Raw genomic sequence first — 17,724 nt, 5'->3', positions numbered from 1 at the left:
GTTTCTTGCCCAAGTCACATGACTCATTACTGGCAGAGCAGGAATTGGAACCTATTAAGTTTGACTTCAAAATTTCTGCTCATCATTCCCAAGCAGAAGAAACTTATCAGGAGGCCAGTTTGGACTCCATGTAATGGAGAACTTTCTGGAAGTCTTAAGTGCTCCAAGACAGACCAGGCTGCTTCTGGAAATTGTGACTAACTAGTCCCCGGAGATTTTCAGGCTGAGGTTGGGGGGCTCCTTGATGGGGTTACATGAAGGATATACAGGTCGGAGAAGATTAACTTTCAAGATTTCTTACAAAACTTGTTTTCTATGGTTCTAATGAGGAGTCGACAAAGCCTGTTTCTAACAAAATACAGTTAAAAAACAAGAAAAAATGAAACAGCGGCAACATGCACAGGGACGAGGGTGAGTGAGTTGATGCCTTGTCTGCCTGGATATTCCTGGGTAGGGTTTTGTAGTAACTTAACCTGGATGGTTAAAGGTCAGTTTCCATACTGAGAGGTGTAAGTTCATTGGGGGGCTCTGTAGAGTAACTATGATCTAAAATGCAGTGAACAGGAAATGCATGTGTAAAATACCTTCGCCTGTGGAATCTCAGAGATGTGAGTTGAAAGACTTAGAGTCCCTCCTGTCTTAAAACACAATGAAACAAAGCAATAAAAAACAAAACACTCCTGCGATACTGTTTCCCTTTTGCACAATCTCTTCTCCCCACACAGCAAACTCCTCGAGAAGCTGGGTAGACCTTCCTCTTCCTCCTTTTTCATCCCACCTGCTTTCCTTCCTGCCTGCTGTCCTCTCCCTGTTCTTACCTGATGGATCATCCTTGGTCCCTGTTCTTCCTGACCACTCCCTAGTGTCGGATCCATCCCTTCTTTCTAGGTGCTGCTTCCTAGATTTTGGTTACCTTCCAAGTCTCTTTTGCTGACTCATTTTTCTTTGCGCATCTGCTAGAGGTTGTCTATCTTCACGGTTCCATCACTTTTGTCTTGTCTCATTTTACAGTCTCCCATCTCAGAATCTTTTGAGCCTTTAAATGATGAGATGACAAAGGATCCTCTTGGGTCCTCTGGTTAGCAAAGGAAGCAAGCTTGTCTCTCATCACATCAGACACCATCCATCTGGTGATGGCACTCAGTTCACTGACTTTGAGGTCTCTGAGCTACAGAGTCATGTGTCCAACTGGGAACTGTATATCTCCTCTTAGAGATCTCCAGACACCTTAACTCAACAAATCCAAAATGGAACTCATTTTCTCCCTACCAGCCCTCCCTCCCCTGTGTTCCCTATCTCTGCCTATCCAGAAATCTGTGAGCCATTCTCCGTTCTTCCCCTAACCCCCCGTCTGTCTAGCCAAGCATCTAGTTCTATCTATCCCACCACCCAAATACCTCTCACAGCAGTCCGCTTCTCCATCCTCATGCGCATGCTCAGTTTTTTATCAGCTGTCCCCTGCTTGTTTCTCTAACATCATCCCTGGCTACCGTAGGCTCACGGTCTACACTCCAGCCACACGGAAATTTTTTCAGTCCCTGGAAATTGCTCTTCTCTCTTGCTTCTCATGCTATTTCCTCTGCTCAGTGTGGTGAAAGCAACTTCTACTTTTCGTTTGGAAAATTCATATGTATTCTTCAGGAATCTGTTTACATGTCATTTCTGTGGTAAATCTTCCCAACATCACAAACAAGATACCCTTTTATACAGTGCCATGATGCCCTGTGCTTTCTCCAACAAAAAGAATCTAGTGCAGGACCATCAAATCTCTTATAACTGGGACTTCCCTGGTGGCACAGTGGTTAAGAATCCGCCTGACAATGCAGGGGACACGGGTTCGAGCCCTGGTCCGGGAAGATCCCACATGCCATGGAGCAACTAAGCCCGCGAACCACAACTGCTGAGCCCGCATGCCACAACTACTGAAGCCTGCGCGCCTAGAGCCTGTGTTCCGCAACAAGAGAAGCCACTGCAATGAAAAGCCCACGCACCACAATGAAGAGTAGCCCCTGCTCATCACAACTAGAGAAAGCTCGCACGCAGCCAAAAATAAATTAAAAAATAAATTTATAAAAAAAAAAAAAACTCTTATAACTGTTTATTCATTGTCGGTCTCATTTGATTGTTAATTTCATGAGAACAGAGACAGTGTTATTGCCAACACACAGCAGATTCTCAATGAGCATATGTTGAATGAATATGAAAAGACTGAGATTTCACACCATGTTTTTATAGCCAGCTCTCGAAAGCTGTTGCATGTTACTTCCTGTATTGATATAATTGAATACTACCACAGCCATGATCATCAGAGTGTGGGCATAAAGCTAGTCGTTTATAAAGATAAGTTTGTCATGTGTCTTACAAACTTGGTCTTAGATTTGCAAAATTTTTTTGGTTCATTAACTTTAGATTTGTTTTTATGGAGCAGATAGTGAGCCTTTATGACGGTCTGCTCATTGATAAATTATTCAAAAGTAATTACATCCCAGAAAGTTTACTTTCTAAAACCATTAATCATTTAAATTTCTTCAAAGCTTAACAAAGAGAGGAGGGAAAACTATTTATAATTACAAAGGACTTACTTTTTAATTTTAGAGAAAACACTTACTTTGCAGCTTTAAGTTTTGACCAAAAAATATTTTGCAGATATTAAAACTCATAAAAATATGCAACTCACATATGACAGGTGGATTATTTGGGTAATTTAGCCAATGAACAGTTTCCTTTTTAAAAAAGGATAAGGTGTATTGCCTATTCACCTGTGGGGAATACTGGGGAGATAACTTCTTCAGTAGTGGGATAGCTTTCCAGTTTAGAGTGGTTTTAGTTGAAAAAGAAAATTGAGATATGACTTCCGTGTCACAGACAGTGGCTGTATTAAAGAGCTCCTTTGTATATGTAATAAAATAGAAGACATTTCAAGCACTTACAGAGTTCCACGTCTAAGATAGCAGCCTCTGTAAGACTAGATCTAACTTACCCTATTGTAATGGAGCAGAAATACACGAGACATGATTTTGTTTGAAATATTGGATCATTTTCCTTTGATTCTGTGATTTTCAAGACACCCCACTCTCCTGTGCTACTTTAATGCAATATCACTTCTGTACCCTAATGCCTTTCCCAGCCCGGTAGGTATGAGCACAGTTCTTCATGTGTAAGCCAACTCTCCAAGGAGACAGTTTCAAAGAAATGCTTTTTCGATAACGGGGAAGATAATATTCTAGAATATAGTGACCAGACCAGGAAACAAAGATATGTAGGATTTTCAATTTTCAGATCTATGAAATTTTGAAATGGACAAACACCTGAAGTTAATAACATGGGCTATGGGGTAAAGGGGAAAATGTATAAATATATAAATATGTAAATGCACAGGTTAAAGGCATACAGTTCCTTTGTTCTGCCTTCCAAAGGCCTTTCTCATGTAAAACCTGAGGCCAGTCAAGAAAACTAGGTGAAGGAAAGCTTGTGCTAAAACTCTTATAAGGCTATCTTCCCCCAAATTTCAATGTATTGCCTCTTCTTATTTTCTGCTGACATAAAGACCATGGTCTCTTAATTGTTCTGAAAATATGCGTGCTTGATAAAATATCTCTCAGCACACTTTAGGGGACAATGTCCACTTTCCTAGGCCATGATTTCCCCCTTGGTGACCCTCATTCTTTATCTACCGCTGTCATTAAAAGGCCAACCCTGGCCCTACCCCTAGCTCTGTATTAATACAGTTAAGGGTATAGGTTTAACTGCAATCACAGAGGGACCGCAAGATAGACCGGTTCAAACGAGAGACAAGAACAAAGCTTATTTCTCTCACCATTCAGTGCAGAGAGGCAGTCTGGGGTGGAAGGGGCTCTGCTGACCTGGACACGTGCCTTCTATCCCCGGGCCAAGCTGGTTGCACTGGCTTCCCGTCCGCCAGCTTTCCTTGGAAGGTTAGAACCCGGAAATTGCCTGCACCACTTCTGCTCACATTCATCGATCTGAATTTAGCTTTTGGCCACACGAAGCTGCAGGAAGAGCCACAAGGTAGCGCCTCTAGGTGGGTGGTCACGTGCCCACGTAAAACTGGGGAATAAAACCGTTTAGCAGTCTGTGTGCAGCCCCTGAGCCGCCTGTGCTCCGTACTGTGTGTCAAGCTCACTCATCTCCTCTCCATCAGAGTTTGCCCTCATGTGGTACAATCGCTTGTCCCCCTTCTAGGGGATGGTGGCGAATACATACTGCTTCTCGAAAGATTTAGTAGTTGTAACCCTGACTCTTAAGTTGCACCTTCTACGGCCCAGGCTTCAATATACCAGTGAATATAAACCTTCACTCATTCATTCATTCTTGGATTCATCAAATGTTTACTGACCATCTGATCTAGGTGAGGACACAGCACTCAGACACAGCTGAAGGAGGAAGACACCAGGCAAAGGAAACAGGACATGCAGAGCCTCTGGGTGGACGAGCGCCTGCTGGGTGTAAAGAAGAGTCTGGCTGCAGAGGAGTGAGTGGTGGGGGACAGAGCACATAATGTTATGAAGGTAACAGGCGACCAGAACATGGAGGGCCTCAAAGGTCATTGTCAACGCAAAATCCTTCACTCTGATTTTCCATGGGAAGCCTTTGGCAGGCTTGAGCAGAGGTGTTGTACTGACTTATCTTTTAAAGGGACCATCTTGTTGCCATGTCAGGAATTAGACTGAAGATTTGCAAGGATGGAGACAGAGAGATTGGTTTGGAGGCTATTGCAATAATCTGGGCAAGAGAGATGGTGTCTCAGAGCAGCGCAGGGGCAGTGGAAGGCCAGGTCCTGGGTATTTTGAGGAGAGAGCTTACAGGATTTGCTGATCGTTTAGATGTGGGTTTTGAGAGAAAGGGATGTGTCAAGGATGAGTTGAAGAGTTTTGGTCTGAACAACTAACTAGAAGAATCGAATTACCATCTGCTGAATTGGGGAACATTGTGGGAGGAGCATGGTTGGAGAGAAATACCAGAGGTTTGGGTTTTGGAATGTTACCTTTGAGATCTTTTTTAGATATCCAAATGGAGGCGTTAAGAAGGCAGTTGGATATGTGAATCTAGAGTTCGGGGAAGAGGTTCAGCCTGGAGAAATGACTTTGGATGAGTTTAGGAGTGCTGGTGGTGTTTGGGTATTGGTAGTATTCCGAATCTTGAGGGTGGTACACCAGATGCTACATAAGGGTATGACTGCACTTCCTGACCCCCCGGCAGCTGGGTGGGACCGTGTCTATGTCTAGTTCTGACCTTTGAGTGTTGAATAGAAACAGTGTGGGTCATTCCCAGGCCCCAGGTCACCTTCAAGTCCTATCACATCGCTTTTTCCTGTGTGATGGATGCTTCAGCTGCTCTGCTAACCTGCATCCCGACTGGGGACAAGACAAGCAGGACCCCCAGAGATCCATGATGGGCTTGGAGCCTGAGCAAGACAGAACCCTGGTTTCTTTCATCACTTTGGTCTTGCAGTTGTTTATTAGTGCAATTGACCTAGCCTATCCCGACAGACACACAGATGTGAATATAGATCTAGATGCTCATGGTTGAATTATAGTGTCCGGGATTAGGGGTGGGGAATTAGGTATTTCGGTGATTATTTTACAGACACTATAGGCTGGGAAATACTTCCATTCTCCAAACTGAAACGAAGAGAAGTTAACTGGCAGTTAAGAAAGTTGGTCTTTTAATGCCTATTTTACTAGCAGCGTTGGAATCGCTTATTTAGAAACTTCTCAAATGCTCAGTGCCTTCCAAATGCCTTTCTCATCAGCATCCCCCCAGCTTTGGAATGCTATTGACTCTCCACCAGTGGCCTGTTTTGAAAAAAACATGCTATATCTACATCTGTATCTATATCTCCATCCATATATCTGTATCTGTACCTACACCTATATCTATATATCTGTTTCGACATCCATACTCATACACATACCCAATACACATACCCTTATCAATACACATATCCATATCTGTAGACAGACCCATATCTACACCCATAACCATATCTGTATCAATACCCATACTCATATCTATACCCATATCTATACTCATGCCAATGCCCATACCCACACCCATATCCATTTGTCTACCCACCTGCCTGTCGGTGTTGGTTGTTTCCATTCTGCCCCAGGTAGACTGTCCTGCTGAAGCCCGATGCCTCCTGGGACAGCTGGAATGCCTTTAAAGGTCAACCAGGGCTCGAGATGGTGCAGAAAGTTAGCAGCAGGTCAGAATTCACCGGGGCAGAGAGACCCCATTCAGCTTCTGATTCTGCCTTGAAAATCCCAACGGCAAAACAGTACATGTGAGGATACGCTGGTCGGGGATTCCAGGGGGAAAAAAGGGACCTAGCAGATCAGGGCTCCTCACGCTGCTGTTAATAATCCTTCCCATAAAAATTTTACAATTAAAAAAAAATTTTTTTTAATTAAAAAAATTTTTTAATTAAAAAAGTTTAAAATTTTTAAAAAATGATAATAATCCAGACCTCCCGTATAACTCCAAATTAGGAGCTCTCTGCTCCAAAGGGCCTGAGTTGGGTCAGCTCTCTTATTAAAAGTGCTGATGACGTGAACCGCCCACCCTGAGTGGGTGCTGGGTGCAGGCGCCCCATCCTCTGTTTACACGTTCACAAAAGCCCTGTGAGGAACCTGCCATATGTGGTTCCCGAGTGGCCGAGGGCTCCGATGCTGCATCCCTGGTCCGCATGGTGGGATCTACCTTTGTTCCACCCCTCCCTTCCCCCGTAGCTTATTTCTGCTTCCCCGTGGTGCCCTCTTTGGTTCTCTATGCAGAGGGAAGCTGTTATGAAATCCTATTTAAGCCTCTATGTGCGGTAGTTTTAAAAAACAAACCATACCCTCCCTCCCTGTTCTAAAGTCAATATTTTGGGGCAGAGCTCACACGGGCTGTGCCCTTTCGCATGGGCGTTCAGCAGATGCAGTCGATGTTTGTGATGATGGCGGGAACCAGCCCACACTCACTGAACCCCGTGCAGGTGCCGGATGTTTTCATGCACTCTGTCCCCATCCGTCCTCACGGTCACCCTGGGAGACAGTTATTGCCCCTTTACCAAGTGGAGAACAGGGCTGGAGTGTGGGAAGCCTGCTCAGTATCTCACAAGGAGTAAGGACAGCGCCAGGATCCAACCCGGCTTAATCTGACTCCAAGAGATCCATTGCCTGGGGGGAAGGTGTTTCAAAAAGCAAAAGTCGAGGATTGCAGAGACTGTTAATTCTGTGTATTCCAGGCAGTTCTGGGAAAACTGGGACCACTGGTCACCTGTCCCCCTCTGGGTCTGAAAGACTTCATGCTTACCCGCGAGGGCACCCAACAAACATTGCACTTAGCGAATCAAATTTGCAGAATCTTTCTTAAAAGACCGCAACTGGTTTCCTTCGTGCCCTCCCTGTCTTCCTCATGAAAACAAAAAGAAAAGGGCATGGAAACAACTTTCTCACATAGCAGGAGCCCTCTGGTGGGCTTCCAGCAATGGTGTCTTCAAGCAGGTCATCAGACCCTCCCAGACACCCCCTCCTCATTCTCTTGCTGCCCCAGGGCACTTGCACTCACCAGGTAGGACAGCTTGCCCTAAACACTCAGCAACTGCCAACACAGAGCCAAGGCCTAACCGCAAAACCCTGCCACTCACCGCCAATTAGCTTTGTTTTCAGTATAAACAGCGCTACCTTGAAGAAAAATACAGCCTCCCAAAGCAGCAAAGATCCCTCCCCGCAGCCCCCGAACAGGTGAGAGATGCTGGGCTGAAAAGCAGTGGGGCTTTTTTGCTTGCTTTCTTGCAAATTGCATCTCCATCCAGGCCAGCAGGAGCCCAGATGCCGAGTTGGGGAACAGGCCTGACTCTCCAGAGGCAGAAAGTAGAGCGTGAACGAAGACAATGACCTTATTCTCTGTGCTCTTTCTGGCAGTCCTTTGTGTGTATGTGTGTGGTGGTTTTTCGGGTCTGTGACAGACAGTGTGCAAACAGCACGTGTCGGCAGAGCCAACCTCGGAAGGCCTCTGCACACAGCACAAAGGCATCTTTTACGTGGTGGGCCTCCTCCCATCAGAGGGCCCGACCCTGACACTTTCTTTGTTGAAAAGGAAAAAAAAAAAAAAAAAAAGATCATACTTAAGCAAAAGTAAACCACGGCCTGATACTGTGCCAACAACATTAACCAACTTCTCGTCAGGGCCTTTGAAGTCAGCAGGGGGCAACATGCTTGTGGTGCAAGGGAAGAATGATACTTTAAAGCAGTTCCTTTTCATCCCTTTAACTTAATGAAAGATTAATGGCCTTGTTATTTTTGTTTCTGCTTCTTCTCCCACCCCCCTCACCGACCTTTAATTCCACCCCCCCCCACCCTTGTTGAAACTGAAAATCCTGCCTCACAATGGTTTTCTGGATCGCTGGGTTTTGTGAATACAACTCCTACCCCTTCTCCGCCATCTGCAAACTGGACCACCTACTCCAAGACCAGAGCATCCAGGTGTCCACGGAGGCGGAGCTCCTGGGGAACAGACAGATGGTGACAACCCAGGAGGACGGGGTTTTATTCAAACAAACCTCACCTCCTCTGAAATGGCCTGGAGTTCCTTGGCAGGGAACTTCTCGCTTTCCTTGAAGACTCAGTGCTGTGTTTCCGGGAACCATCTCGGGAGGCCGGCCACGGGCTGATGGGGTGGTTACACGTCCCGGGCCCAGGGAATCATGCTGGTCAGGGGCAGAAAAGTACAAGCACAGAATCATTCCATAGGCAGGGGATTCCTCCGTCCTTATCCACCCCTTCCCGAACCTTGCTCTTTTCTCTGTCTTCCTCATGCGATGTCATGGCAAATCCATCCACCAGTGTTATGTCCCAAAAAATGTAGGGGTCGTTCTTGACACTAACTCGTCCCCACCCTCTCACCCGGATCCAGCCAGTCAGGAAGACGTGTTGTTTCAACCTCCAAAATATGTCCCAAGGACACCACTTCTATTCCTGTCCACTCCCGCTCAAGTTCAAGCCGGGTCATCTCTTGCCTGGAGGACAATCTGAGTCTCAGGGTCTCCTGCCTTCCCTTTCCTATCCTCTGGCCCTCCTAACTCTGCCACTGGTGGGATCCTTCTAAAATTAAGCTCACGTCACCGTCTTGCTTAAACCCTCAGTGGCTCCTTAGTTCTCTTAGAAGGAAATCCAAACTCCTTAGTGGGTGGCTGCAGAGCCCTGCACGGCCTGGCCCTGCCCAACTCTCCTGCCCTCTGCTCGGCCTTCACGCTCCCCCGGGCGCCACGTTGGTTGCTGTCTCTACCCCTCTTCAAAGACCGGCCCTTCTGGTCAGCTGGGCCTCGGCCAAGTGCACCCCTCAAGAATCCATGTACACACCTCCTCACTCACCCAGTCATCTGGCATCATGTTCCCCTCTATCTCTTCATCCCCATTTTATTTTTTTCAAAGCATTTATCTTTACCTGAATTAATTTATTTGTGGATGATCCAACTCCTTCTGCTGAATGCACTTTGCAGGAAAATGGGCACCCAGATGGTCTTGTTCACGCAGTGTTTACTTCTTTTTTTTTTTTTTTTTGGACTGTGTTGGGTCTTCGTTGCTGCACGCGGGCTTCTCTTGTTGCGGAGCATGGGCTCTAGGCACGAGGGCTTCAGTAGTTGTGACACGCGGGCTCAGTAGTTGTGGCTCACGGGCTCTAGAGCGCAGGCTCAGTAGTTGCGGCTCACGGGCTCTAGAGCGCAGGCTCAGTAGTTGTGGTGCACGGGCTTAGTTGCTCTGCGGCATGTGGGATCTTTCCAGACCAGGGATCGAAACTGTGTCCCCTGTATTGGCAGGCAGATTCTTATCCACTGCACCACCAGGGAAGCCCAGTGTTTACTTCTTGAATGTTCCCTGTGTGCCAGGCATGCTTCTAGGCAGTGAGTGATCCACAGTGATCGAGACAGAGTCCCCCTATTCGTAGAGAATGAGTGGTATTTGTCTTCAGTGTGGCCCTTGTAATAAAAAGCATCATTTGGTTCCATCCATGTTGCTGCAAATTTCATTCTTTTTTATGGCTGAGTAGTATTCCATTGTGTGTGTGTGTGTATATATATACCACATCTTCTTTATCATATAACTGAATCACTTTATTGTACAGCAGAAATTAACACAACATTGTAAATCAACTATACTTCCATTTTTAAAAAAGCATCATGTTTAAAGTTTGTTTCAAGAGCAGAGCACCATAGAGGATGCCAGGAATGGTCTCTACAATTTGGCCAACTAAATCAGGGAAAGGTGAATATTCATGGGCATACCCAAAGGAAATATTTAGAATGTGGTTAAAAGTCCCAAGTTCATTCAGTTGGATACAATCATACACTTAGTTTATACCTGACCAGTTTCTGCAAATTTAGAGGTGGATTACAAAATGAGCCCTGGTAGAACAATCTAGAAATTATACTATCTGGAATAGGATAGCACCCTTTTACTCGATCATTCTGCCAGTTCAGTAAAATATAGTTACATCTCATTGTAAAAGGCAATAAGCTACCAGATTTATTTATAATTTCCATTTCAGGTAAATTCCACCAAATCCATAAAGACAGCTGAGATGCACCTGGCGAGTGAGAACCAGCAGACCCTCCCAGGGGGTGTGGGTCACTGATATTCCTCCACGCCTCCCCACACCTGCCCTGTACAGCTCGTATGTCATCTGGACCTCCTATACGCAGCTGTCTTCCCCAGGATACTTCAAAACCTCCTGGTGGGCTGGAGCATTCCTTAGTAAGAGCCTGGTACATGCTGTTTTATATAAGATCTGTGAGTGGAAGGAAGAAAATTCAGTTTGAGACCATCTCATCAGCAGAGGCGATGTATACACGGAAACAGAATAACTTTTGATTCCCATGGTTTCACACATTGCTCACGTAATTATAATTTTATGCATGTGTTTGAAAGTTTTCTGAAACATCCTACATTTACCCAAATTCTAGCTACATGATTCTAACGTTTTCGTCAATCGCTTGTCATTAAAAACAATTCTAATTGCACTGAAAATGAGAATTCTTTGGCTCCTAGGACTCTTTGGCTTGGGATTTCCAGACACACTTTTAGTATTTTATAGGTGCTCTACCTGCCAGTCACTGTAAGAGCAGACTCTTGAGGTGTTCACACCTGATAGAGACTGTCCCAAGAACACGGCTGATGCCTTGCGTCCAGCCAAACAATGACCATGTTACATAAATGCTTAAACCCTGCACTTGGAAGAATTTAATAAAGACAAACCCTAACGCATGATGTTAAATACATTCCCTTATTTTAATAACTCAAGTTGATTTCAGATCAGGAATCACAGAAGTCTAATACTCTGAAAATTAAACAGAAATTTTCTGCCTTTACACCAAGCAGCCTGCTTAATAAATCAGTAATGAAAAAGAATAATTTATTATGGCTTGTGAATTCTGACAGCTCTAAAAAGATGTCCTTTCTCTTCCCCCAAAGGGAGAACAGAATTTTCTTTTTACCTTCAAGACACTGGCATTAAGCATAATTTCTCTGTCTGTAGAACTTTACTACTGAAGAGGAGACGGGATTAGATTTTTACATCACAACCTATTTTAAGCAATTATAATCCACAAGTAATCTTTCCCATTCATCCCCCCCGGGGTGAGGAAGATGTAAGAGACCATTCTTGGGCCTCAGTTTAGATCAATGTTTGCATTCCTATTAGCTGAATTAGCTGGGATTCTGGAGCACGGAACCCATTTATTTCAGATTCTGCAAGAATGTGGCTCACGAAAGGAGGTTTTGCTGATTGGGTTCCATTAATACAATCAAATGGCATATTGCACCCCTCCTCTGTACTAAAACGTGTCTTTGCCCTTCATTGTGTCAGTGAATGAAGATGCTTCGTGTGGCTTGATATTAAGCCATACGAGGATTAACAACCCGGCTTCTTCTCTTCAACTCTCTTAAATTTCTGGTAATTCTCAGCATTAGGCAGTGGTGTGATGGAGTCCGTTCATGCTGGCTCATGAGAACTGATTGTTACTTTTCAGGAATTTTGTAAGCCAGTTGTTAAATGTAGCCATTATTAAAAATTTAATTTTATATTTGCAATTAAATAAAGTGTATTAGAAACAAAGGTGATAAATCCTCAACGTTTATCAGTTCCTAATTATTTTGCTCTATTTTAGTATGACCTATGTTCTTGAGGTTAATTACATCTGGTTTATCCGTAGGGAGGGAGTGCTACCTGATGCAAGGCTGCAGCGTATCTCTTTCTAACTCTAGCTGGTGATGTCCTGTTGGTATCTTGAAATTGACCAAGGTGGGAGTGTCTACACCATGGAAATTGGCAAACGTTGTAAATCAAGGTTATTTTAAAATTTACTTATTTTTGCTGTTGCTTTGTTTTTCTGAAGAGTTGGTTGTTAAACATTTACCAGCACCACACTGGCCATGTTGGGGGCCGGTGGTGGGAGATGGATGACTCAAGAGATGCTTGGGCTAAAATGTAGCTACATGAAGCCAGCACTTACATCTGAGAGCCACTGAAAGTCATTTACTGGTTTGAAAGTTCCTTTGTTGGACCAGCACATAGTGCATTCTTAGTACTGGGGATACAGCCATGGGCAGAGTGGTGCGGTCTCTTGCTCTCAGGGAGCTGAATTATCAGGTATTAAGGTATTATTCAATAGGTGTAGTAAATTGGCTAATGTTTTAGAGAGTAGTGGGGCCATATTAGATCAGATGGGCAAGGAAAGCCTCCCTGAATAGGCCGTGTTTTATTTGCTTCATTCACTCAACACAAATTAAACTGTACTTCTTAATTTACATCCTGTGTATTATCTGCTCCCCACCCCACCTCCAAATCTTCAATGCAAGCTTCATGAGAACAAGGACTCTCTCTGGATCTGTATCCATAGTGCCTGGACCACAGTAGGTACACAGCAGATATTTTTTGGATGAATTAAGTGGTATTTGAGCTGACGCCTGTAAAATGGAAATGATTCCTGTGAAGAGTCAGGAGAAGAGAGACCCAGACACAGGGAACAGCACATAGAAAGCTATGAGGTGCAAAGAGGTTGGAATGAGAAAAAGGGCAGATGGGAGATCAGAGCAATATAAAAGAAGGGAAAGTCACATCAGACTAAGCACCAGACCTGTATATGTGCCTGCAGATCCTACAACTCTACTTCTCTCTTACATTTCCCATCCCTTTATCTCCATGGTGTATTGTGGGTATGTCCTCAGCTTTATCTTCCAATTCCATAATTCCTTCTTCAGCTGGATCTGATCTGCTCTTCAGTCCATCCACGAAGTGTTTTGGTTCAATCACTGTATTTTTTCACCTTAGAATCTCTATGGGCTTCTTTTGCAAATCTATACTTTTCTAAAATAAAAAAAAACAAAGTGTCCTATTCACTTCTGGTTTTCCAGTTCCTTCTTTTATTTCTTTCATCATTTTAAAGACTTCTGGGATAAACTCAACTTTGGCATGATGTGTTACCCTTTTAATGTGTTGCTGACCCAGGATGCTATTATTTATCTAGAAAATTTGTATTTATATTCACATGCAAGATTGGCCCATAACTTTTGAGACTTAAGATTTTGTGGTTGTCACATTTTCTTAATAATTATACCTTTGATAATCTAATGATACTATTTTCTTCTCTGGACTCTCCCTGAGAATTTACTTGTCTAATATTAATATTACACTCTTATTATATTCTTTTATTCTCACACTTTTTATATCTATAATGTGTCACTTGTAAATGGCATATGGCTGGGTATCTCTTTTCATCCAAGTTGATATAACTTTTCTTTTGGGGGGAATTGACTAAACAGTACTTCTGTCATGAATTTTCTACATGCATAGTCTTATTTCTGTTTCGTTTATGTGGTCCCTTTGCCATGCTTTCTTCCTTTTTAAAAAACTTGAGTCAAGCAGTCTCTTTTATTTCAATTACTTTTTGTTTTAGCAACTGCTATGCCAGCCATGCATACTGGTTATATTTCTCTAGAGGTAATTTAAAATTTTAATCATCACATTCAATTTTATATTTTTATTTATATCTAATATCAATCAATAGCTTCACCCACCAAGCAAATCAGGAACGCTGACCCCACTCTTTGCCTCCTACCCACACTGAGGTTCTCTGGGAGGCATCTAGCCTCTACCGCCCCTCACAAACCAAGTATCTCCTGGCGGCGTGTGGGATGCTGACCAGCCACTAACCTGACTCACCCATCTGAGTTCTCATTTTCAGGTACTTCTGGAATTTTCGCTTCTACTGATGGTGCCGTTCTTGTAAGCCACAGATCTGAAGATTTAAATATAATTATAGAGATATAAAATAGATAATCAGCAAGGACCTACTGTCTAGCACAGGGAACTCTACTCAGTACTCTGTGATCACCTATACGGGAAAGGAATCTGAAAAAGAATGGGAAAAAAATGTAAGTTTATTTTTAAAATAAATAAATAAATGAAATTATAAATCTAACTATATATAATTCTATTTTCCATAACCTCTGGAAATTTGGAGCAAGAAGGAGAGGCCGTAGTTACCATGCTATTCTGATCAAATATCCTTTTTAAAGACACTTGTCCAGTTTTTAAACATTTAGATAATGAATACCTTATTTCTTATCAGAGGTCTTGAAAAATAGGTATTGTACTCCCTATGTGGAAGGTGAGGAAACTAAGGCCCAGACACATTCATTTCTATAAAGTTACCACTCTTGGTAAGGAGAAAAACTAGTATTGGAAACTGGGTTTGTCTGATGCTGAAGTTCATGCTCTTTCTGCTCAGATAACACAGCAGCGGCTTCTTTTTCTCCTTCCCCTTCTCCTCCTGTCCTGTCTCCTTCTTTTCTCCTCCTCCTCCTCCTCCTATTGTCAAGATTATTGTTCACTTCTTTACCCATGAGGAATCCCTGAGTCCCTTGGGGAGCAGTGACTAGAAGTCTCCCCAGGCGTTTCCTGTGCCTCCTGCCTGGCCTGATGCCCACATTTGCCAATGCTTATCCAACGTCTGTTTCCTCCTCTTGACTTTAAGCTTCCTGTGAGCAGGTTCACCTTGTTTTACTAAGGTTTCCCACAGAGTCCAGTACATGCCTGAGGCAGAGTGGGCGTTCAGTAAGCATTAACTCAATAAATAAGTGAGTCAGCGCTTAGGAGGTGTTTACAAATGAATGCTGCAGAGGACCACAATCTAAGCTTGAGAAGGTAACTTGAAGATAGAAGGCGAGAAGAAACTGGGTTGGAAACTAGACTTTCAAAACACTTAAAGTATGGAGACTTAATTCTACTAGTGAAATACCCAGACAGGATGACTTAGTGTCCTCCAAAACATCTTTTGGTTTCATAGAACACAGTTGAAAAGCATCTTGCTCTATTTTAACTATCTAGTATAAGGAAGCCTCTTTCTGTGCATTTTTAAATAAAAATCGATTACTTGGATTCAACTTTACTACATCATTTTATTATCCTAAATAATGGCTGATATCTACATTCCCACCACAACAAGCGTTGTTATTAAGAAGCTGAGATTCAAATTAAGGGAACACCTATGATTTTATCAATCAATTCATTCAAAAATATTCACGGAGTCTATAGCACACCAAATACCGTGTCCAATTTTTTCAAGACACAGAGATAATTAAAATGTAGTCCTTGTTATTAATCTTTACACTTTATAGGTGGGAGAAATATGGAATTCTTTGTGAATGTGTGCATCCTGTGGAAGGACAGTTCTTGGCGTAATGGAGAAGCTTTGTTTACTTAATTCTTCACAGAAAAAGGACTTGACATAAACATGACTTCACTGGATTTTCTCTCCAGGTTACGACTTGTGCCTGGTGGGAGTAGAGACATACAACACGTTCATTATACAAACTCATCCTATAAGCATTGGCCCCCACCCTTCACACTTACTCTTTTAATCTTTTCAACAAGTAATAAAAGTTGCCTTGACCTCAAACATCCTCTACAGCAGAAGAAATGTAGAGATGATTGATTGTTACTCTCAGTGACTTCTGAGTCAAGGATAGTGGTTTATTCAGCTTTACATCCTCTGAGGCAGGGAGTAAATGCTGGATGAATGAATAATGCAACTCTAAGATGGGGTCGACCAGATTTCTCTCCTCTAAAGTTACTATTTTCCCCTTTGTAAGTAGTAAGTATCTTATGAGGAGGATACTTTGAAACTACATGAATAATGCTGTTTCTCATCAACCTTTCACCCACTAATTTTAGCATCCGTTGAGGATTCTTGTCTGAAATGATTATTACTGCGGTGTTTGCCAAATGGTGATTTTGCCAGTTTCTTTTAAAATATGACTATGCATTAAAAAACACACACACACCTCAATGTCTCCAGTACTTTTTAGCATATGACCTTGTGCATATTATTTACACTCCCTGAACTTTATTGTCTTTATCTGTAGGTTGGGAATAATAATAGTAATTGACTCTCAGGGATTGTTTGAAAATTTCCCAGGAAGAGGAAAGAGCACAAAGAGAAGGAAGAGAAAACCTGGGTCATTACTCCATGACCACATCAGTCCGCAGAGTGAGAAATGTAGGATTCTGCTCAAAGGTACCCATACTATGCCCCAGCTAAGAATAGCTCTAAGTCAAGATGGAGGAAGACATCTCCCACCTTCAAGACTAGAGAGGGCTGACTCTAAAATTAATGTAGCCAAGAAGTGGGAGTAAATCTCAAAATCCTTTAGATGCTGTTTCCTTCCAAATGGACAAAACCTGATCCTTGGATGAACCCACTGAAGTCTGCAGAATACACCTCTGTCAGCATCCACATAGAGATCTAGGCTTTTAAAACAGAAATTTAGGTGGGGGAGCCTTTGCTTTCTAATCAGGTACATCAAGCACAGTCAAAATCCCACCTAAAGTTCTTGCTGAAAAATCAATGAATGGATCATGATCAAAGTGTTTGAATTTTCCAGCTTCCCCAAATAACAGTATTCTTGATGATATTTTAAAAGAAGACAGTACATAAAGGAATAAGACATTTCTTTATTTGGTTTTTCAGCACACTGGGGTGCTAAGCTCACAAAAGTCCATTGAATGCACCATCTTTTTTTTATCCTAAAAAAAGAAACTTCTAGGGGCTTCCCTGGTGGCGCAGTGGTTGAGAGTCTGCCTGCCGATGCAGGGGACACGGGTTCGAGCCCTGGTCTGGGAAGATCCCACATGCCACGGAGCAACTAAGCCCGTGTGCCACAACTACTGAGCCTGCGCGTCTAGAGCCTGTGCTCCACAACAAGAGGCCGCAACAGTGAGAGGCCCGTGCACCGTGGTAAAGAGTAGCCCCTGCTCGCCACAACTGGAGAAAGCCCTCGCAGAGAAGACCCAACACAGCCAAAAATAAATAAATTAATTTTTAAAAAAAAGAGTATAAAAAAAAAAAGAAACTTCTAATCTATTATCATGACGTCACTTTGTTTATAAACCCAATTTATAAATTATCATTTCATCCATTCATTTCATTCAATAAATATTTACTGTGCACCTACTATGTGCCAACACTGTTGCCAATGCTGAGGACACAGAGGTGAACAAGACACACCAAAAAGGGCTGCCTTCCTGAGCTAACCTTCTAGTGGGTGGACACAGGGGTTAAATAAGATCAATAGTTAACATATACAGCATGTTAGATGGTGACAAGGGTATGGAAAGAGTAAAGCAATGAAGGAAGAGAGGGAGTGCTGGGGTTACAGG

This window comes from Balaenoptera acutorostrata, chromosome 13 (genome assembly GCF_949987535.1).
Source record: "Balaenoptera acutorostrata chromosome 13, mBalAcu1.1, whole genome shotgun sequence".
Taxonomy (NCBI): Eukaryota; Metazoa; Chordata; class Mammalia; order Artiodactyla; family Balaenopteridae; genus Balaenoptera; species Balaenoptera acutorostrata.
The sequence above is the reverse complement of the archived record's forward strand: the minus strand, read 5'-3'. Positions refer to the sequence as shown.